Source organism: Lonchura striata, chromosome 1 (genome assembly GCF_050655825.1).
Source record: "Lonchura striata isolate lonStrDom1 chromosome 1, ASM5065582v1, whole genome shotgun sequence".
NCBI classification, from domain to species: domain Eukaryota; kingdom Metazoa; phylum Chordata; class Aves; order Passeriformes; family Estrildidae; genus Lonchura; species Lonchura striata.
This window is the reverse complement of record NC_140703.1, coordinates 282544-306474: the sequence shown is the minus strand read 5'-3', so window position 1 is coordinate 306474 and position 23931 is coordinate 282544. Positions and strand designations below refer to the sequence as shown.

Sequence of the window (23931 nt, the reverse complement as noted above, 5' to 3'; positions counted from 1 at the left end):
GAAGGCAGGGTGAAGGAAGAGAAAGATTGAAGGCAGCTTTGGGGAAGGAGGCGGAATATGTGGAGGGGGAAAGGTATCACGGAAAGGCGGCAGGAGGAACCGGGAGCGCGTGGGGGGGAGCAGGGAGAGGGGGCACGGGGGAGCCCGGCTGGGGAGAGAAGGAACAGGGAAAGGATGGAGGAACAGGGTAGCGTAGGGGTGAGTAGGGGAATAGAGAGGGAGGACAAGGAAAGGAGAGTAGGGGGGCCCGCCCGGGAGGGAGGGAGGGGAGGGCTAGGGGGGAGAGGGAGGGGGGGGGGTTTGGGGGGGGGGAGGGTGTAGGGGGTGGGGGAGGGGAGGAAGGGAGGGTCGATAAGAGAGGCATAGAGAAAAAAAAATACAAAAGAAAAGAAACGCGCAACAAAAGCAAAAGAAAAAGAGATATAGAGCCCGACCGGCCGCAACCTCCCGCTCCGAGCGCCCAGCACCAAATGGCTCCGCCGGGCTCGCCCCGCGGTTTAAATACCCGCGGCCCCGCCCCGCGCAGGCGCGCTGGGGCCCCGCGCACCTGTGCGCGCACCTGTGCTGGCCCCGCCCCCGGCCCCGCCCCCCGCCCGTAAATGGCGGCGGCTCCGCGCCCGCCCCGTGTTCTGTGTGGATGCTCGGACGGACTGCGGCGGGACCGGCGCTCGGAGCTCCGTGCGGGGATCGGATCGGGGCAGCTCCCGGCCTGCGCGGCGTCCGAGGCGCTCAGCTGAGATCGGGATCGGGATTCGGGTTCTGGTCCCGCCGGTGTCTGCTGGGGGAGCCGGGCGGAGCCGCTCCTTCCTCGGCGGGCAGGGAGGGGGTGCCGGGGCCGGGGGGTCGAGGCGGGATCGGGGCTGGGATCGGGACCGGCAGCGCCGCGGCCGGGAGGAGCCGCTCCGGGACGGGCGCCGCCGCTCCAGCTGCGGCCGGCCCGGGGCTCGGGTCCCGCCGGGGCTCGGGTCCCGTTCTCGCTGTGGCCGCGGGGAGCCGGGGCTGCGTCGGGGCCGGGACCCCATCGGCACCGCCGCTCCCGCAGCGCCGCCTCCGGCCCCGCGGGCGGACACGGAGCCGCCCCGCAGCCCCCGCGGGATGCCGAGCCCCCCCGCCCCGGTAGCCCCGTGGCCACCGCGCTCCCCTGCGAGCAGCAGCGCCCGCCTCCCCCGCCCCGTGTCCGCATCCCCGGGGGAGCCCCGCCGGACGAGCGGGGCTGCGGCGCCGCGGCCGGGAGCGGCCGCTCCGCCGGGGCCGCTGCTCCCGCTCCGGCTGTGCCCGGTGCGGGGCTGGAGGAGCCGGAGCTCCGAAGGGCAGAGAGCACCTCCTGTCCTTGGCTCTGCGGGGCGGGAGCTGCCGTGCCCTGCCCGTGGCTCGCAGCGTGCCGAGCGCACGTCCCGGCACGGGCACCGGCGCACGGGACAGCGCTGGCACGGACACGGCTGAAGGGCTGCCCGCGGCTCCTCGGCCAGGGGCTGCTCCCCACAGGCACGCAGGGATGCTTCAGCCCGGACAGACGCCACCGACAGCCCACAGGGACCCCAGGGAACGGCTGGCATTACCTGGGAATGGAGGCACGGCCGTTTGCAGAGGGGCTCTGACAGCAATCCCTGTTTCTGACCTCCCACACAGCTGCCAGGTATGTTCCAGCCACCCCAAATCTCCTCCCTCTTTTCCAGCCGGAGGCTATCATTCACCAGCAGCATTTGAGCCAAGGCAATCTTCCTTCACAGGTACTAAATGCCAAGCAAGAGCCTTGGAGATGCCTTGAAATCAGAGGTTGGAGTGCAATTATGTTTGGAGATTTCCAGGGAGCCAGCTGGAGGTGCAGAAGGGATGGAAAACTCTCACAGGTGGGTCCCACTGGAGATGTGCTGCAGGCAGGGATGTGCATCCCTTTCCTGAGGGGAAAGGACATGCAGAGGCCACTGCCGAGGCTCTGAAAGGAGCTGAGCTTCTGCAGGAGAGATGTTCTGCCTCAGCACAGGCCGGGAGCTCATCCAGCCACTGCCTTGTCCTGCTTTAAAACATCAACTGGAGCCTGAGCTCCGGGGAGTGAAATCAGTTGAATTCCAGGGAACTCTGTCAAGTGACCCCAGACACATCCCTGGGGCTGGGGGATGAGGGTTTTAAATAGCAAGTTCTGTGGAATAGAGACCTGTCCTTGTCCTGATCCCACTGAGCTTCCCTGGAACCTCTGCTGGTTCCTGACACAGCTGGTGCTAAAGTGGCAGCTCTGCATGGGAATTTCCAATCTCCACGAGGCACTGTCAGGTTATTCCAGCAGGAATTCAGCAGGGAATCTGGGGCTGTGGGTATAATTCATCTGAACTAGCAAAGCTGATACTGAACCCCAAATCCAGGCACCATACAAAGAACAATCTTTGTGCTAAAGCCCCTGGGCTGGGAAATTTCAGCAGCCAAATGTATGGAATGATCTAAATCCCAGCAGGCAGCATCCCCCAGCGGGACAATCCAAGTGCCAGGGTGGGAGCTCTTGTCCTTCCCCTGCTGCTGGTGGGACAAATTCCCTTGGCACAGCTGGTGGGGCAGGAGCTGAGAGCAGGAGGGGCAGGAACAGGGATGGGAGATGAGGCTGCTGGAATGTCACCTGGAGCACCTGAACACGTTCTGTCCCTGCAGGAGCCAAAGCAGATCCCTCCTGGCCGGGCTGGAGGGCAGCTGCTGGATCTGCTCTGGGGGAAAACTCCCTGCCCCTGCCAGGAGCACTGGCTCTGCTCTTCCTCCAGCTTCTGAGCAGTGTCAGGGCCACCGTGAGGGAGTTCAAACCCGAAAAATCCCCACAGCCCACGGAGTGAATGATCCCAGGAGAGAAACGCAGCATTGAAATAAAAATCTTACAGCTCTGTCAAAAAGGCTGTGACAACACTGCAACGGGATTCCCAGGAACCTTCTGGTTTGCTCTCGGAATGCTCTTGGTTCTCTTTTATGTATTTTTAGTCCCTCAGTGGGCAGCTTGTAGGATTTATTCTGGGACTTAGAGGTTGAGCAGGGTTGGCTCAGGATTGACCTTCACCTCTGGTGCCTCTTTGTGCAAACACAACGTGGCCGGGCTGGGTGAACTCGTGACCTCAGCTTTCCCCTCCAAAATGTCCCTCACTAATTTCCCTGGGGTGAGCTGGGATTTTGGCCCAGACTGTCACTCCTCGCCTCCCCGTGCCCGCGCAGTGTCCGTTCTGTCCCCACGGTGCCCTGGGGACACCGGGGGGTCCCTTTGCCTTTCTCCTGCCCCTTTCCAGCCCGAGGCTCCTCTGCCCGTGTCCCACACAGCACAGGGGCACCGAAGGGGAAAGGCTCCAGAAAACATTTCTGCAATTCCTCAGCAATTATTTATTTATTTATTTATTTATTTATTTACTTATTTATTTACTTATTTAATCACATTCTTCTCCTCTTCCCCAGGGAGAAGAACATGAACTCACAGCCACCGAGGCCTGACGGGTTCCTGCAGCGAGAGCTCGGTGCGTGTCCGCAGAGGTGAGTGCAGCACCTGAAAGGAAAAAACACAGGGGAAAATGGGATTTATTTTGCTTCAAAGTTATTGCAAGTTCTTAAAGCCCAACCAACTTTTGCTCTTGCTTTTGGTCAGGTGGAGCAGGAGCAGTAGGCAGAGGTGGTGCCATCGATGTGGACGTGCCCGATGCTTTCTGGGGCAGAAAAAGGAGATTAAGCTCACCTTACATCAAGCAGGTATTTAAAAAGATTTATAGCTCTTCAAACGTAGCACCCTTTAATTACCATAATGTTTCTTCCATGATTTTAACTAATTCTCAGTGTATTTTATAAAACTTAAAATAACACCTCCTCCCCATAAAACAGACTCATCAAGCATTAGATAAAAAGTCCTTGTGCCAGTCTCAGGCTTCCACATCTAACAGGAGACCCTCCCCGTAAGCAAACAAAAAAATCAAAATAACGTACCAAAACTAGTCCTTGCTAACACTAAAAATACAGCTCGACCGTATCCAAAAAACCCCCGATTTTATTTATTCCAAACACCAAATATTCTTAAAATTCTAAATCAATAACTCTTAAAAAAAAACCCCATCAAAACTTACTTCAAATATAGAAAAGCCTAACTGTATAGATAAATATTTGTCCAAGCCCACAAAAAATATAAAACAATCTAATCAATATCCTACATTTAACAAAACCCACTACACAAATTAGTACCATTTAAAATGTAACATAAATAAAAATCTATTACTGAGAAACATATTTCCCAATAAATAAAACCACCCTGTAAAGATATAAGTAATAATCTTAACTCAACAAGCTAAAATGTCTCCAAAACCAAAAGACTTAAAATACCTTCAATATTTATAAATAACAACATTCAATATGTTAAGTGTTAATAAAATCAAACAAAATTAAATGTCAATACATTTAAATAAATACATTAAGTTTCTTTTTATCTATTAAAATTAAGTTTATTATTCCTTACTATCAAAATTCATTCAATCTAAATTTAAATGTTATTTAATATAACCTATCCTAAGTTTTATTAAAAATCACTTCTCTAAACTATACAGTATATGGTTAATATTCTTAAAAAAAATAAAACAACTCAAATTAAAACAACTAAAAGAAAACACTACCAAACACCTATTCAGAAGTAAAAAAAATACAGTGTATTGTATCATCAATTTCATCAAAAATCCTGTTCTTCATTACAATCTCTACTCTTACATAAAATTTCTAATTCCTACTTTTTTTTTCTCTACTTTTACAGCTCTTAAAACAAGTTAACTCTCTAACTAATCTCTACACTAACTCTATAATTTAACCTAAATTTATCTCATAGTTTTAAATATTTTTCAAGACTAAAAAAAATATATTTCATTAAAAACCTCCTCCAAACTGTTAATCTGATCACTTTCCTCAGTTATTATTACAAAATCACTTCAATATAAAACTCAACTACAACATTAATTTCTTTTTCTAAGTTTCACACTAAGTAATCGCTCTCTCATACATTTCCTCCACCTTCACACTCTCAATATCCAAATCCAAACTCACAATCCTGTCCATAACCACTTTCAAATCTTTAAAAAAAAGTTTACTATATTCAAATATATTCTAAAAACACTTCTAAAAAATCCAATTATTAAATAATGTGATTCATCTTTAATCCTAACATTTTTACTCTTAACTACTATTTTTAAAAACATTATATAAAAATATATTAAGTAACATACACCAATTAAAATTTAAACTATAACCTAACCCTATATCTACCTAAATAAAATAATTAACAGGAAACCCAAATATTTTCTACGTCAAAAATAAAATTCAAATAATTTTAACTTAACAATTTAACTTTATCAATATAACAAATAAACTTATTATTTTAAACTTAAAAAATCATTATCCACACATAATTATTTAACTTACTACTAATTTAACATTTATCAATTGTTAAAAACTCTAAAATAATGTACCATCTTTTAATACTTACTAATGATATAATTTCACCTATGTTACTAATTATAGATATTATCTAAGTAATTCCTAATTATTATCAATTTCTTCTTTACTACATACATTATTTTATTCTTATATTTCTTCATGCTTATAACTGAAAAATTATAACAACTTATACCATTATCTTGCAAGTCTATACAATTTTATAAAACAAAACTTAACAATACTTATTTCTTATATCAAAACATAAAGTTTACTTATATCTCAACAAGTACAAAAACCCAAGTAAATTTCAATAAGGAACATAAAACCAGATCACACAAAAAACACACTCACCACTCCACAAAACACCAATGTAAATACACAGATAAATTACACTATGTAAATACAAATGTAGATTATGCAAGAATTGCAACTTACACCTGACGTCTTGTACTGCACCCACCAAAATATATAAACTTTAGGTTTCTTTATAAATATAAAAATCAATATTATAAAAATCTTATTTAATAACTTTCAAAGTATAAAATTCTATCAAATATTATACTTCTACTCTATTTACTTTATTTACTTTTAATTATATCACTTTACCAATTAACCAACCTAAAACAAACATTTAAGTAACTTTCACTAAAGTTTCAAGTTTAAATACTTTGTATTTATCTAGCACTTCTCAAAAAAATCCATTTTTTACCTACTTACTTAATATACCAATAAAAAACATTACAAATAATCCATATAATTAAAAAGCCCTTACATTATTAACTCTTAATATAAAAATAGTTACCAATTTAAAACAAAAACCTCATTTATCCAAGGCGGGAGATGGGCATGCAAGGCAGTGAAGTGCCAGGGAGTGGTAAGAGGCCAAGGCAAGTCTAGGGTTGGCTTTGTCAGGAAAGCCAAGGGAATAAAAGCTGGCGGGAAAACACCAGAAAATTGTGAGAAAGGAAGAAAAGGGGTGTTCCTCTGGGAAGGTGACACGGCTGACAGGCAGGCTGAGGCGCCTTCCATCAACACCTGCAGCACGGGCAAGAAACAGGAGGAGCTGGAAGCCGCTGTGCTGCAGGAAAGTTACGGCCTTTTGCATCTCTGGGATGTGGTGGGCTGAATCCCATGACTGCAGTGTCACTACTGAGAGCTCCAGCCTGGTCAGAAGATACAGGGGAGGAAGGGGAGATGGAGGGATTGCCCTCTGCACCAAGAAGTGGATTCCACGTGAGGAGCCGTGTTTGAAGAACAGCCACGAGCAAGTCCAAAGCCTGTAGGCAAGAACCCGTGACCAAGGCAGCCAAGGAGCCCTGTGGATAGTATCTACTCCAGGCTGCCTGATGAAGGGGATCCTGCTGACAAAGGCTTCTTTCTAAAGCTACAGGAAGCATTGTGCTCGTTGGCTTTCGTCCTGCTGGAGGGCTTCAACCACTGCGCAGTGCAGATCCTTTCTTGACAGGTGACTGAAACAGAGTTCCAGTGACCTTCTCAGTTAAGGTCTGTCACATGCAAAGAAATGCTGCTTTTAGCATCACTAGAAATTAATGCCAGCTGTAGATATGACAAAACCACAAGTGTCTTGCCCACTGAAAATTTTGAAAGAAAGCAGACTGTCTTCAGCAAGATTTAGGATCAAATGCAAAGAGCCACATATCTCTTACCTGATTAATTTCATAGCCACGATTTCGTGTCTTTTGGCTCTTAACATGGATAGTCTTAAGCTGTACTTTGTCATCATTTGGTCAGCTCATGAGGTTTTTTAGTTTTAAAAAAGGCAGAGAAACTGCAACTATCTATCTTTGAGTAGAGGAGCACATACAAAATGTCAGGGTGAAAGATTACTCATACCAGTGTGAAAAACGCTAATCACTTGGTTTTTAAAAGTTTAAAAGTTTAATAATAATAAAATGGTTATAAAAATAATAATATCACTAGAGTACTAAAGTTTAGAGTTAGGACAATTACAAGACAATAAAAAAGTAAAGAATTACGGACGTCCGGATGTTCTCGGACATTAAGTTACGAAAAGCATGACTTGTGAATAAAGGAATCACCCTTAAACTAATATACTTGTTGCATATTTATATATCTTTTATGGTTACGAATGCATTCTATTTTAAACAAGAAACTCTGTTTGTTGTATGTTAATTGTTTCCTTTAATCCCCTGGCATCTTTGAGTCTGAGTAAGGCCTGAAGAAATTAACTTCTTCTGATAAAAGCCATAAATTCCTCTGCTTTGGAAGATTTAGGTGTTCTTTGAAGTAAGTATCTCATTCCTAAAAAAAAACTTCCCCACATACATAGTCTCTATTTTAACATTAGGTTAGAACCTAAAACTGTATTTAACACACTACTTAAGTGAATTAACACAGCATAACGTTCTAACATTACACATAGAATATTCATTATAGCCTTTGCGAAAAGCCAATCATAAAATATGCATTTTTCACACCAGCAAGGACAAGGAGGTATTGAAGGAGACTGTTGAAGGAGAGGTAAAGTCTTAAATGCTAAAACTGAAGACAGAGCATCACTAAGTTAAAGATTTGTCTATTTGCTTTTAAACTGATACAAAGCAAGACAAAGTAAATTATTATAACTACTTCAAATCTAGTTGAAAATGTGCTGAGGTGTGCATTAAGACCAAGGTGGAAGTTTACAAGTTACAAATGCTTAAGACAATTCTTGCTAGGGATAGATAGCATTGCATCAGGCAGTTTACTATTCCAACCATTCCTGAAAGATGTGCATCTCAAAAAGATATGGCATATGAATTCTTAAATTAGACCAATAATGACATGCACCCAAAAAAGAAAAACATTCTCTCTTCTCCCTTTCTTTTCTGCTTTCTTGTCATAGTGTGACTAAGGAGAAACTGAAAGAATCCATGAGTGACAGAGCTGATTCCAATCAGTCCTCCCCGATGGAGGGATCAAAGGCCAACTGTAGTGGACCAAACAGGGCTTTCCCCTTGGAAGTGTATTCCATCCCGTCGAGATCAGCACAAACACAAGGGATGAAACCGACTTCCCACGGCTGCCATCCAAGCTATGACACTGTAACTCAGTACCACCTGCACATTTTTTTTGCTTGAATCCTTAAAGTAATGATTCTCTCCATCTCCATCCCTTAAAATCCAATTCTGTCAGCTTTTCAGTGTTCAAAAATGAACTAGTTAAGATAGCACTGAGGAAAGAAAGAAGAAAATAAGCATATTTTATTGTGTAAGTAATTAGATTTGAGATGGAATTACTAAAAGGTAAGCATACATGGACCCCCCACACACACAGTTGTCTTTTTGCAGTTGCACTTAAGGATTGTACTTCAAATATGGTTACACAGATATCTTCCCCCCTCCACATTGACTGCCTCTTAATATTAGAACTAATCTGCCACAAAATTACATGAAATAAAACAGTGAGAAATATACTTGAGAATGACTGTTGTTTACGAAATGGGTAATTTATAGTATACAATTACTGATAAGGTAGAACAAGAGTTCAAAAACTGGACTGCATTACAAAGCACTTCTTCAAACATCAATTTTGGATTATTGCTGGAAGGTACTAACTGGTCTGTTATAGACTAATTTACAGACATTCATAAAATAGTGAAAAATGCATGCTTTAGAAACCTGGGACATTTCATGCCTTTGTGCTAGCAGAACATGAAAATGGAAGTGATTGGCATTTTTCAATGTAGGTTAGTAGCATTTAGAGTTTTTATTCTGGTGTACTAACTGATTCTTTGTATTTTTTCTCTTTTTCTTCAGGTGATTTTTCATCTTCAGGTTTAGTCCATGGAGGGCTGCGAAACTTCTGTAAAGGTAAAAATATGGTGTATAGAATACATATATACATAAACAGAAATAAAAAAGTCTGTTAAAATTGGAATTGTCCCTAGAAAAGGGTCCTGATCTCTAAGTGCAAAACCATACAAGTCTGATGCTACATACAGCTTCATATCACTGCATATTATATATATATATATAAACAACCACATAGGTATTTAATATTTAATTATTTTGGAAAACTCTCCTTACTCCTGCTTCCAGGGCTATACACATGACACTGTCAAATTAAGTAATTTGACTACCAGCTTTCTAAATATTTAATAGTTTGCAAATTGTTACCAGCCAGAAATAATTTTGAACAGATCAATTACAATCAGACACAGTCAAAGTCTGAATTAAGTAGTCTTCTCTTTTGAGACAGAACTTGGTGAAGAATGTGTAAGTCTACTTTAAGTAACTGAATCTCATGAGACCTTTTAGTAAAACCCCAAAAATTACTCTGGAAGAGAATACCTGAAAGCTTGTCTCTGTTTCTGCTGCTTCCAAACGAGATGTTGAATCATTACGATTCCCCAGACATGTCTTGGCCACCTGTCAATAGAAATGTCAGAGATAACTACTTCATATTTTTTCCAAAAATATTCAGTTTAAAAAAAAAAAAACCAAAAAAAACCCAACAACAACAGCAAAAAAAAACAACCCAATTTGGGTCTTCTTTTAAGCCTCCTTGATGAAATGGAACTAAGTTTTCATAGCTAAACTTATCCCAGACTCCCATCATCCCTGTAACAGTCTTCAACAATACAGTCTCGTGACAGCGAGTTTAACAACTTCATACTTACCCAGCTTTTTTTCTTCGTGTTTAAATCTCATCACCAATAGTGAAGTTTACTTCTACAGGTGGTCCTAGGGAACAGAAAATTAATTACAAGTGCCTTTTATGGGTGAGGAAATAGTAACAAACAGTAGAAAATCAGCATTACAGTTAGAACTTCTCTATTACTATTCTCTTGGCTATACTCTGGATTCTTAGGTATAATAATCCCTGAATAGGAATATAAAGTCACTGAATGGAGAAGTCAGGTGACTCTCAAGGCAGAAAATCTTGCTGCATTACTTCCTGTCATTTTATTCAAGAAATAATGTCATATTCTTTGCCAATATGCTTTTTAATATCTGGGAAAGCAGAGTTGCACAGCATAAATAAAATTAATTACAAAGTGGATTTTTGAACTAAGGAGATCTTCAGGTATGAAACCAGAGATTTGCTCAACACTGGAAATTCTACTGTATTTAAATCCAAGTCCCTTCAGGAGTAGGGTTAAGGATGCAATAAGAAAAGGAGCTGAAAGATTAAATACAGTCAAATATTCATAATACTTGGTCATTGCTCTAAAATGAGTTCACATTGGAATTTCTCTACTTGTTTTGCTATTAAAAGTGACACATTTAAATGGAGTGAAAACGACAAGGTTTTTTTAAAGTTTTGAGTCATCAAGACTCTTTCCAGTGTAACAGTGGGAGGGGTTTAGTCATGTTTAAGCTACTGAAGGCAGCCTCTGAGATGATGCAGATGGATTTGATGTGGGGAACTCTTTCTCATATTTTCCCACTCTAGACAGTAGAAATAAAAATTGGATTCATGTAGGGAATAATCGAGGCAGTATTGATTAAAATAAAGTCTATTGATAAAGCACCTACTCCTTTTAGGACAAAAAATCAAACATCAAACAAACATGTGGTTTATGTCTTAGATAAAGACTAAAAAGTCAGATGACAGGGTAGCAATTTTTCGTAGTCTTGAAATACTTCAAAACCTTATACGTGTGGTCCTGTCAAAACTTCCATTTAAATTATTTACTCTTAATCTAGATTTAAAAAAATTATTCCAAGCTGAATTATCCTCAGAAAAAATGAAGATTTAGGTGACTTCTAGGTGTGTGGCTTGAGGACAAAAGATACTCTAGGTCCAACAATCAATAGTATTGCAAAATGTGTAATAAAGAGGATAGAAATAATGCTAATTAAATATGATAATTTACATATCCAGAATTTTCTCTGACTGTACCTACTAGAACATGAAATCAGGTGACCTATTTCACCAACATCATTTATAGGAGATAGGAAGCAAAAACTATTAATTGCATTAGTAAAGCTAAAGGTCAACTTCTTAAGACATATGCAAAGGAAAAAGAAAAAAACAACCCCGGTCTGCTTTAGAGAAAATAAAAGTGAACAATAAAACAATGCTGTATGAGTGAGTAGTCTTGCAGTGTCTTCATAGGCCAGACAACAAAGGCTATCTTGATAGGAAAAGAGCAATAAAGATTAAGTCTGTATTATTTCACATTTGTTCACTCAGAGATCTTCTCCTTTTAGTAGCACACTATATGGATCACTGTTGGAGAAAGACAGGGACTTTTTCCTAAGGATGTCTTTATGATGTTAAAGCATAACATATTCATTATTGACTCCTTATCACTGTGAAACATTGTATATCATTACCAAATAAATTACAGCTTGAAAACAACAACAGTTCAATAGCCAGCACTGTAACCAGCTCCTGTGGACGAGGTGCAAACACACACACACAGAGGGCTGGGTTTAACAGAACACAAACTGAATCCCACACACATATGACCTCAGGCATATATATATATATAAATACATACATATACATACACCCCCACCTGTGTGTATTTATGTGTTTTTATATGTCTATATCTACATGCATATATAAACACATAAATATGCAAACACGCATAACACATATATCTTTGTGTCCCTCAGCTAAAGATCAGCGACAGAATATAAACTCAATGAACTAGAATACCTTCCACACCCTTAGGTGACAAAGAAAGCAAAATATTAAACTTCTGTTATTGTTGTTAGTTCCCTCTATGCCAAATAGTGGATTGTTTTGTATGTTTGTCCATCAGATTTCCTCCCATGAGAGGTACAATCATTACCAATGGACAGAATGGGAGCTCAACATGGCAGAAACTATCAAAAAAGCAAAAACTATTTGCTGTGTTGCTTTCCTCAGCTTAGCGTGCAGCCCGATTAACAAATTATCTGTGTGTGAAATTATGGCTATAAAATCTGCATATTGATTGGTCACGTACACAAAATTTGGGAAGTTATGGTATTCAATTGTCCTAGTAAACAGCACTGCAAAGCTGGAGAGCTTCACAGCTGGATGTATAAATGACAAAGGTGGATAAACAAAGGGTGCATCTTTATTACTGTGAGAACCCCGGCCTTGCTCTGGGGTCTCATGTGGTGGTGAAATTCCTCCTCCAACCCGTGCTTCCAAAGAAAAACTCCGCAGGCTTTAGCTGTTCGGTCTCAAGGCAGTTTATCGCTAGTTATCTAACAGATTATGTTCTTGGACTGCGGCTGTTTGATCAGCGGCCTGGGCAGAGGCACACACACCCCCTGACATCCTCTCGATCTGCTGCCTTCTTCGTCTCCCTCTCCGCCCAGGGCTGCTGCTATCTTTTATAAGATATATTACGTATAACATGTTTACAATTATTCCCCAATACCTACTACCTAGTTGCCAAGTGTTTTTCTACTCTAAACCGATCTGTCAGTGCCAACATCACCAAGAACATGGAGGTAAGGAAAAAGAAGGAGGAAGAACAGGATCAGCCCACTTTCCTCCATCTTAGAACTTCTGACCCCCACCTACAAAGTGAAAACCCCCCTGTACAATACTAAAAAAATTTCCCCTCTACTTTGTAACTACTTTTACTATACTATCTAACCTTTTGTGATTGCTTGTTCCACCTCCAAAGTTGGCAATTCATTCCATGGCTCAAACTCAAAATCACAGCTGTTTTTCAGCTGTCTGCCAGGGTCTAGAATGCCTCTGACCAAGGCCTGGAACCTCTAAAAATGTCTGAGAGACATTTTGAGTTCCCACATATTAGAAAAATTTTAACACGCCAGTCAGAACTCAGCATGTCCAGTGGCTATTGAATCATGCAACTTTACCTGCGAACAGCTGAACAATGTAAATATAAGTATTTTCTACTGCATCAACTCAGCAAATCAGAACTGGCTTTATGGTCAAAAAAAACATAACAATTTAAGGTCAAATAATCAATTCACAAGTGAACAGGAAATCAAGTTTAAATAAGTGGTATTATAACAGTTTTTGCAGTTAGAAAAATCATTCTGCTGCTCCTAAAGAGCATCATCCAGATTTAGTTGACCAGACATTGGAGTTTCAGTGTTCCTGTGCATCACTGCTCCTCTTGGCTTCATAGGGCACAAAAAGCAGATAGGGAGGTTGTTTGTAAAGCACAATGGGGGAGAAAGTACTGGGTTAATTCTGAAGAAAAGAAACCAGATACAGGAGAAAAGAATGGTGTGGTTAGATCAACTGACAAACTATTTATCTTAGTTGTCAGGTTAGGTTCACAGTTTACTCAAAGACACGTTTTATCAGATTTGCTCATGAATTTGTTACAGATCTGTACTGGGAGCTGCTTTAATCACTGTTTAGAAGAAAGATACAGAACAAGAAGTATGTGAAATGTGCATATACCTTCTCAGAAGACACCTCTGCAGTTTTTCATACGCTTTTCCTGTTTTAGATCAGTGTGCTAAGGGGATGATTAAACTCCGATGATGTAACTTTCTTATGACCTTCCTCTTCCTAGTCCTCATTTACAGAATCAAATTTCCTTTAAGGATTTTATTTGCTTGAAATTTCGTTATAAAAATGGTTATTTTTTTTCTCTTATTACACCCTTTGGAAAACAATTGGAGAGTGCAATTTGATCAAAGCTCTGAAACAGATTTAAGAAAATAAAGCAAAATGCTGTAGTTGCTTAGAAATGTATACAATTTTGGCTCCAATACAGAATATCCTTTGTCGTTGAATGATTAATGAACATAGAGTGTTTTTTTACTGCAGGAAATTAAGGCGGTAAATAAAAAGCACTACCACTTCTATTTATCAGAGAAGATTCTGTAAGGACAAAGCAAAAAATCTAATAAGAGAACAAAGAATAATTTTATAAATTCTTTGATGTTGTAGCAATACCAAGCAGGTAGTTAAAAATGAGATGTTATATGCATAAGAATTATCTGACACGAAAAGGCAATTAAGTAAATTATGGTGTAAAAGCCAAAATCCCAAAAGCTTTTGGGAAGACAGAAAAGGGAAGGAATACAGGGGAAAAAGCTCTGCAGAACTCTGGTTCTGCACAGAGGCTTTCAGGAGTCAGACATAAGAAAGCATCTCCGGATAAGGCTAAGAAAAAGTAGTACTGACAAGATGCCTCTAATAAAGTACAAATAATAAAAAGAATGGAAACTTTTACAATACTGAAGGTAATTTGGAGGGGGGTTTTGATGAATTTCAGATGCTGTATCACAGGATATTCTACCTACTTCTGGCTATTGCTGGTCCTATGCCAAATTTCATTACAGATAAATATCAGCAGCGTCTAATTTCCAGATTTGCTACTCTGTATCCCATTTGCCAATAACTTTTCATTTTTTGTATTTCAGTATTTGTTCTAATGTAAACAACACTAATTACTCTGAACAGGCATAAACCCCATAAATACAAAATTGCAGAAAGATCACAAATATAAGATAGAGATGCTTAGCCGTACAGACTTAAAAATACCAGTTGGAACCAGCAACTAACCATTTTGCTTTATTTTTTGCCTCAGTATCTATAAGGTTGCATGTTCTTCTCTAGTTAGTCTTCACTACCTTAATTCTTTCTAAATAGAAATCACATTTTATTTATCAGAGACACAATAAAAGGACCTTTGTGAAGTTCTGAGAAAGGATTATTGAAATAATAGGTTTCTAAGCAATGCAGTTTCTAGTACATCTTCACTAATATTACTTTGAAATGCTGCATTACAACCTTAACCATCCAGCCTTAATCTTCCTTCATTTGAATGCAAGAAGCTGTAAAAACTTCAGAAAAAAATGACAGAGTCAAGTAATGAAAAAAACAATTAAAACTCTTCCTAAGTGTTGCATTTTCTCCAAGTGATACTGTTCACAGGTACAAATGGCAGCTTTGACTTACCAAAGAATTAGGATCCTTTGGGTATAAATTCCTTCCAGTACTTTCAGAACTTAAAGTGGTATTTCTAATGCCACTATATGTAGGCTAATTGTGGAAAGAAGATTTTTATTTCAGTTCTCAAAGCTAATAATTTGAATTCCTTGTGCCTTTCGTCTCTCTTTGTTAATGTGAGATGATGATGATGAAGAAGAAAAGGTTGCTAACCAATGTCATCACCTGCACTATTTTTATGGCCATCTTAGCCTATGTTAAGATGGACAGGGTGTCTGTCTGCTGATGGACTGAACAGTTAAAAATACAAGCTGTTGGAAGGACAAAAAACAACCACCTAAATAAGTAAACCACCATCTCAAAAACTAAAACCTTGATTTTATGGAAAGGTGAATCTTTTAGGTGTCTTTGATTGCAATACTTGATGCAGAAATTAAATACTGGTTTGACTTTTGAAATATATTACCAGTTATTTTCTTTTCCTTTCTCTTTTAATGTATTCACTTCTGTATAAAAGACCTGTTTAAAATGTCTGATACAAGTATTTAGCCTAAGAGGAAGAAGAAGAGGAGAGAGGAGGAGAGAGTAAGAGGAAGAAAAAGAGAAGGGAGGAAGAAGGAGAAGAAAGAGGAGAGAGTGAGAAGAAAGAGGAGAGAGTGAGAAGAAAGAGGAGAGAGTGAGAAGAAAGAGGAGAGAGTGAGAAAAAAAAAATGAAGAGGAGAGAGTAAGAAGAAAACAGAGCAAGAAAAATAAGAGTCAGAGATAAAAAGAAAAACCAAAAAAGTCAGATTAGAAAGAGAAAGGCAGAGAAAGAGGAAAGAAAGGTGGGGTAAAGAGAAAAAGAGTGAAAGACAAACAGAAAAGGAAGCACTTGAAATGAAAGAGAAAAGCAAATAGAGAGACAAGAAAAAGAAGAAATAGAGCTGAAAACCTACAGGAAAACAAATGGAGAGACTGAACACAAGGTAGGGTTCAAGAGAGAAAGAAATAGAGAGTTAGACAAAAAAGTTAAAGTTGGACAGAAAAGGAAAAAGGGTCAGAGACAAAGACAATGATAGCAAGTGTTAGAAAGACAAAGGCTGACAAAGAAAAAAAAAAGAAGAAAACATAGTGAAACCTAGATTGAAAGAGACAGACAAAGAGACATGGGGAAATACATGTAGAGGAATGGAAGAAAATAGGGTGAGAAGGAAATAGGGTTAGAGAAACATAGAGATGTGTTAGAAATGGAAACAAAGGAAAACACAGCCAGAGACAAAGAGTTACACATGGAAGGATAAAGTGAGGAACAGACTAAAGAGGAAAGTAAGAGGCAAAGGGAGAAAAAGGGTGAAAATGATAGGACTCAACCACACCAAAGAAAGACAGGAGATGAATGGTGGGCAGGGCAGAGGGTAAGAGGCATCATTATTAGGGCTGATTAATCTTTATTCCCTTAAACTTCAGCAATACACAGGGAAACAATGCATACAAATGCAAGTACAGAGACAAATACAACAAAGAATACATCATACCTAGGCACAAAAGTACAAGTCCAATTTACATACAGCAAAATACATCAAAAGACAGGAACTGCAAAGACAGAACAATATAATGTACTACAAGCCAAATACATATTGACACAATATAACCGTGTCTCCATTTCAGAAAAGTCCACAACGCTTTTATTGTTATGACGCACCCGGAACAAAAACGGCGCAAAACGCTCCGCCGACGTGCACGCCCCCTTCGCGTTACGCACAAACTCACATTCACGGCAACTCGCTCCGGAGACTCCCAAAAAATCCTCCTGCCTGATGAAAACCCCCCCTGAAAGGCAAAGGCCATACACACAAGGTTGTATCTGCTCCACACACACACACAGCTGCAGACACAAGCACACACAAACTCTCACAGACAGACACAGACAGTCACACTCTCACACATTCTTCTGCTGACACGCTGGCTGCCACCCTTACGTGAAACGCTGCACTGAAGAATATGCTTAAACGCTTCTTCTGACCGCAGGACCTCCATGTCAAATGGTAGATTCCAGGAAATTCTGTAGGGACCCGGGGACCTACGAGACAAGGGGAGGCGGTCAGTGACTGACTATCTGAGAGCTAGGAGCTATACCAACTCTGGGCCCATCAGTGTTGTACCCCAAACCCCGTAGAGAACAGATGAACGGCAAAGCTTTATAACTGCTCTACCTGAGCGTGACTACTTGCCCGGGCAAGGCAGCTCCGATCATAATTGCCACAACAGAGGTGCATACAACATAAGCCAACGTAGGTACATACAGTATAAGCACAAACAACATAAGGCAACGTAGGTACATACAGTATAAGCGCAAACAACATAAGCCAACGTAGGTACGTACAGTATAAGCACAAACAACATAAGCCAACGTAGGTACATACAGTGTAAGCACAAACAATATAAGCTAACATAGGTAGGCGCAACATACGCACATACAATAGAAGCCGACACAGGTAGGTGCATCATAAGTGCATACAACGTAAGCTGACAGAGATACAAGATAAGTGAGGACTTGATATAATTCTCCAGAAGACTAATTTTTGAGCCCTATATCCTTTGAGAAGGCAGATGCTACGGAACTACTGTGGTCAGGTGATGAGGGGCTAATAAGCTCCGTCCGGAAGTCCATGAGAAGGGCTACCAAAACTGAGAATGAAGACGGATGAGAACATCTCGTGTACATCGTCCGGACCCAAAAAGTAAATATGTAAAAATGCCAGAATAATTGATATCCGCGAAGGTACGTGAGCAAAATATGGCCAATACGGCACAAAATTATGTTGCTAAAGCATGGAGATGTAACAAAGGCCTATGACACAGACAACGTGACACGGACACAGACAACGTGACACGGACACAAGTGGAAACTGCCTGGCAATTTCACCTTATGGACCCAAGATTCCTAGCCCAAGATGAGCCATGGGCTGATGATGCCAAAGAAAAGAAAGCCCTAGGGCAGTAGCACTTGATGATGACATGCAACTCCTTTCAAGATGTTAGTGCCAAAGCACTTAAGAGGAAGCCTAAGAAGCTCAGTAGGCCTAGAGAAGGAAGAAATGACTACAGGGTGACTGTAGCTATAGCTCCAGACATGAAGGCGGGCTCCTATGGTGAAAAGATCCACGACAACGTCAAGAGTCAAAGAAGGCCGCCGATGCGAACGTCACGAGAACCAGAGAGGGATCGGAACTGCCCTGCCCGGCGAAGACTCTGGGGGGGCTGAGGAGAAACCCTCTCCCTTTGCTCCTGAGGGGCCCGTTCCACTATGGGCCTATTCTCCAAGCTAACATCAAATAGCCTCCTGTGATAGTAAAGGTTTTCCCCCCATCTCCCACCTACTGGCCCCAGCACTTGGCTTTTGCAAGACAACCGGATGGAATCCAATGTCAGTTGGATGTGGACGGCGAGACGTTCTCTGCATCAGCTTCGGTGCTGCCGTTTCCAAACTTCAGCTACGCTCCTCCTCAGGGTACCTAAGACAAAACAGAAAATGCAACTAGTGCCCACGAAAAGAGGAATCCCCGAAACTCCGACACACCGCTGCCCCGGCTCACCTGAAGTCTTAATTTGACTCCACAAGCTGCCTGGAGGATACCTGAAAAACAAAAAGGTACACACTTAGCATGCTGCTGCATAAGGGTCACCTGTGAGTCACTGTGCCAAAATGCCAACTCACCCGCTCGCCTCTGTTCCTTCACACAGCTAGGGCAGCGACAGCACCTGCAAAAAAACAAAGCAAAACAACCCACACTGAGATACTGTGAAAACAACATCCCCCTGCCCTGAAAAGCACACCCACCCAGACCTTACGCTTGCACCCACCTGGCCTTGGACATCCAGACATCCGGACCAGGGACATCTTGCAAGATGACTGCCTAAAATAAAACAAAGTAACCAAGAGTGGATGCTTACAATTGCACCAAAACCTGAAACCTGAGCAAGAACAACTCCTTCTGTCCACTGCTCACCTGGCACACAGGGCCTTGACTGCTGCTATCTGCCTGGACCTCCTAAAAATAAAGGCAAAGAACACTGCTCTAACACGGTCACCCTTTAGGCTTCCCCTGCAAATGCAAACAATGACTGACCTGATCATGGCAGCACCCTCACCCAGGACTGGGGCTCTCTGCCACAGATTTGAACTGTCTGCATCTGAAAGGAAGTTAGGACTAGTGTGAAATGGCTGAGGGAATGAAGCCCCTTAGCAAAGGCTGGGGTTAATATACCCTGATTGGGCCCGCCGCTCATTCCCGGGGCACCCAGGAAAAGGGAAGGGGCAAACCCCACCGAGTAGAAAAGCCCTCAGAGCAGCTGCAGCTGTTCGGCTCCTCTGGCTTGAATTCAAGGGGAATAAAGGGCTGGATATAGAAGGAAACTCTTCAGGGAAATGACAGCTCTTTTTTCTACAACTACTTGGAGCAAAAGGGCAAAAAAACTGGTAAGAAATAAAACTTTGTTTTTAGGCAGCATATCTAGATAAGTTGGGTAATTTGCTGTTAACTTACATAATTATTCCTCAGTGACTACTAAGTAGTGCTCAACATGAGACTAAGGGTGGAGAAAAATACTAATTATATGAACAGTCTAAGTCTTCTTCTTGGGGTTACTAATTAGGACTAACTACATTATAAATAAGAAAAATAATAGGCTCCTGGGCAGCATAAAGGTTAAGTATGTGCTAGGCTTGCCTTTCTCTGAGGTACTTAGTCCTAGGGCACAGAAAGAAGTGCCCTGAAAGGTAGTTTTAAATGCTGAAAAATCATTTTAAAAGAGCCTCCTTCAAGTGAATCCCTTAAAATGAGGAAATGGGGAATTTACCTCCACTGAAATGGATACCGTGGCAAATAAATGGCTTCTGCCCTTTCATTTAATCCCTTGAATACTGGGAAAAGAGAGGCTTTCCTCACTTTAAATCTCTCCAGTGATGAAGACAGAGGGATTTTCCCCTCAATCCAAACCCTTAAGAAAGAGAGATAGCTGGGCTTCCCCCTCAATTTAAGCCTTAGGACAACAAAAATGGTTACTCTTAATTCAAACCCATAAACGACACTGTCAAGGTTTTCCCCCTCTATTTAAACTGGAAAAAAATGGAATATGGGGATTCCCTGTCAATTAGCACCCCTAACAGCATAGAAAAGGCAGGGACTCTTTCAAATGAGACCATTAAAATTGCAGGGGAAGTGCGTTTCCTCATTATTTGAACGCAAGAAATGACGGAAAAGGAAGCTTTTTCCCATACTTGAAACCCCTTTTCTCTCCATAACCCCTCTTTTTTCTGGGAGTGCTGTGGAAGGTCTGGGGGTTCTAGGGGAGGACTGACATAATAAAAGGGGAAAGTTGAAAGCTCTCCCGTGGAACCCCACATGCTGCCCGGCCTGCTCAGGTGCTGCCCCTTGGCAAGAGGGCTCTTCCCTTGGCATTTTCTCCAAGGGATGCTCCGTGCCTGGGTGGGTCCGGCTGCTCCCTGGTCCCTGCTGGATGTTCCGACCATAGCTCCTGGCAGGTGTGCCCAGGTAGCTGCACTGAAAGCAGCTGCTCACGCAGGGAGCTGCTACACCTAGGAGTGAGGGATGAGGTGAAGAAAGGTCCTGTGGGGTGTTCCCTCCCCTACACAGCCCCTTGCCAGACCCTTAAACAATGGGGTGCCAGATTTTCATTGCCAAGATAATTAACAGTCTTTCCCCTGGCCAAACAGGAATTGCGCTTCCAAAATTGCAAACAGCGAATGATTTCTCACAGACCACACCTGCCGACACCAGAAACTCCCGCAGCCCTTGGAGAGCAGCACGCCTTGAGTGAACAGACATCAACACACAGGGAGGGTGAGGTTGGTTTTACAGGGAAAAAGGGCAGAGGTCAGGTCACGAGGTCTGTGGCCCCAAGTGACTTTCAACATCTTTTCGTTCTGAATGGCACAGGATTAATCCTGGAGCAAAACTGCTGCCAGCAAGAGTTCTGCCTGCCCTGGAAGAGACAAGCACCTCCTCGAAACCAACATCAGGAAGTGTAGAGGGTGAGCGGTGTTTCACAGAGAATAGGGCCAGCAACAGAGTCCAAGAGCCAGGGGCCCCGAAAGAAGGGCCACCCCCTGAAAATCTGAATGAAGAAGGAGGTGTTGTGGACCCAAGCTGCCCTCATGTCGATGAGGAGTTGCCTTGAAGATCCCAAGTACAACTTGCAAATTGACATCAGGAACCAGGACTGGTGAGTTTTCTTTCCCATGGAAAAGGGCCAGAGTATGTGCCCAGGTGCCCCTGGCCCTCAGCTGGCCCCTGACTTCACAAAATCCAAATATCAAAGAACGTATCCCAGACCAAAGCTGTCCCCGCCTCAAACTTGTGCTGCCCTGAGAGTCCCAAGGGAGCCCTACAAACTGACATCAGGAACCTGGACTGGCGAGTTTTCTTTCCCAGGTGTTTGTGCTCATGGCCCTGTGCCCACCACTGGGCCTCCTGAAATTCCGAATGGGATGCCAGATGCCTCCCACACCAAAGCTGCCCCTGGCTCTTGGCCTGGCTGCCCTTGCCGTGGTCCTGGGTGGCCCCGGGGTCTCAGTATGGAATATCCTGTGGCTCTGGGATGACATCAGCTCCCTTTGTCTCCTTTTCCATGGCAGATCGCTTCCAGGAGTCCCCGAGTCCTCCCAGCTGCCCCAGTTCCCTCCCAGTGTGCTACCCAATGTTCCCGCTTCCCTCCTGATTTTCCCAGTGTCCCTCCCAGTGTTCCCAGTGCAGGTACTGGACACAGTAGAAGTGGTTCTGTAACTGCTTTGAGCCTTTATTGCCACTATGGGAAGGCTCTGAGGGTTCTCGGGGAGGGCGGGAAGGGATGTGGGGGTCCCAGGGGTGCCACTCTGGGGGTTGGAGGTCCCAGATGGATTCCGGAAGGGGGGCATGGAGTGCTTGAGGGGGTCTCTCAATTGTCACACCGGGAGGGGCCCCAGCGGGTCTGGGGAGGCGGCCCAGGGTGTCCTGGGGGCCACTGGGGATTCTCAGGGATCCCTGGGGACTATTCAGGGGGTCCCAGAGAGTTCAAGGTGGATCCCTGGGGGATCGTTTTGGGGGGTCGCAGGGGTCAGGGGGATTTCCCAATGAAGATCTGGGGGGGAAGGGGGAGTCCTTCAGGGCCTGGCAGAAGGAGGACAACTAAGCATCACCAAACATGTTACGTCAATCTCCTGATACAATCTAGAGCCCAACTACACCCTGCATTACAAATTTCAAGTCCCCAGGACTTGTGCTATTACAGGCTATGCAGCAGGGCAGAGCAGCTGTGGGACAAATACGTGCAGACACCCGTGACACAGGACAGGGAGAGAGAGCTTTTGAGGAGAAGAAAGGACCGAGAGACCCAAAGAACACAGAGTGCACCAGAGACAAGTGACAGGACACACACCAGAACTGCTCTGCCCTGAGCACCTCAGCACTGTGATCAAAACAGACACTTTCCCTTTAGCTGGCCTAAGGAGACACTTCTTGCACATCCCCACCCCCAAAGCTGATCCTAAAGGCCCTCCCATCACCCCGCTTTCACCCCATCTGTGGGCCTTAGCCCTCCACTTATCTCTCTGGCATCTGGGGATGAGAATCCATGTCGCGTGCCAATGGAGGCTGCCTCGACTGCGGGGAATGTCCTATGGTCACCGGGCTGTGGTCCCGTGCTCAGCTACAATCGAGAACACCAAACATCACTGCACGATCTTAGCTGCACAATGGACAAAACCCAGCAATCCTGCTACTCACCGTTCTCCTAAGAATGCTCGGGCCACGCACTTTGGCCAGGCTCAGAGGCTGCCACCGTCTTCGCAGGGTCTGCCTGGGTTAAGAAGAGACAAAGTGACTCAGCATTGCTGAAACACGAGTGGACCTTGGCTCCCCCTCCCTACCTCAGCGACTCACCGCAACTCCTCAGCCATTGCCAAAGGCAACCCTGATGCAATCTTGAAATACAAAATTTCAAGGCTTCATCACAGAGTCCTGCAATACTTCCCAAGAGCTCACAAGCACAGAAAATCCAGGCCATCAGCTGTTGGTGACAAGGGCTTGGCATACGCTGAGTGGATTCCCTAAAGCACACAAACAACAATGGATGCTTACAATTGCACCAAAACCTGAAACCTGAGCAAGAACAACTGCTTTTGTCCACTGCTCACCTGGCACACTTGGCCTTGACTGCTGCTAACTGCCTGGAGCTCCTAAAAATAAAGGCAAAGAACACAGCTGTAACACAGTCACCCTTTAAGCTGCCCCTGCAAATGCAAACAATGACTGACCTGATCATGGGAAAACCCTCACCCAGGACTGGGGCTCTCTGCCACTGATTGGAGTTGTCAGCACCTGAAAGGAAGTTAGGACTAGTGTCAAAAGGCTGCAGGACAACTTAACAGCACCAAACATATTATGTCAATCTCCCCATATAATCCAGAGCCCAACTACACCCTGCATAACAAATTTCAAGTCCCCAGGACTTGTGCTATTACAGGCTATGCAGCAGGGCAGAGCAGTTGTGGGACAAATACGTGCAGACACCCGTGACACAGGACAGGGAGAGAGAGCTTTTGAGGAGAAGAAAGGACCGAGAGACCCAAAGAACACAGAGTGCACCAGAGACAAGTGGCGGGACACACAC

The 23931-nt window shown here is 43.3% G+C and overlaps 1 long non-coding RNA gene and 1 pseudogene across 5 annotated transcripts; one reads left to right on the top strand and one right to left on the bottom strand.

Annotated features, from left to right (window-relative positions):
- The first annotated feature begins 311 nt into the window (after positions 1–311).
- LOC144246378 (uncharacterized) lies at positions 312–3396 on the top strand (annotated as a pseudogene).
- A 3907-nt stretch (positions 3397–7303) lies between these two features.
- LOC144248598 (uncharacterized) lies at positions 7304–23546 on the bottom strand. Of its 5 annotated transcripts, none has more exons than XR_014957389.1 (10): positions 23202–23516; positions 23046–23118; positions 20747–22968; positions 19392–19455; positions 19272–19313; positions 18639–19178; positions 17241–17341; positions 10070–10133; positions 9741–9818; positions 7304–9252 (listed from the first exon to the last, which is right to left on the bottom strand). It is a non-coding gene; the product is annotated as an uncharacterized LOC144248598 (long non-coding RNA). The 5 variants fall into 5 exon arrangements; XR_014957441.1 differs by having other exon boundaries at positions 18643–19178; XR_014957233.1 differs by lacking the exons at positions 7304–9252; positions 9741–9818; positions 10070–10133 and having other exon boundaries at positions 16690–17341; positions 23202–23368; positions 23456–23505.
- Positions 23547–23931: the final 385 nt, after the last annotated feature.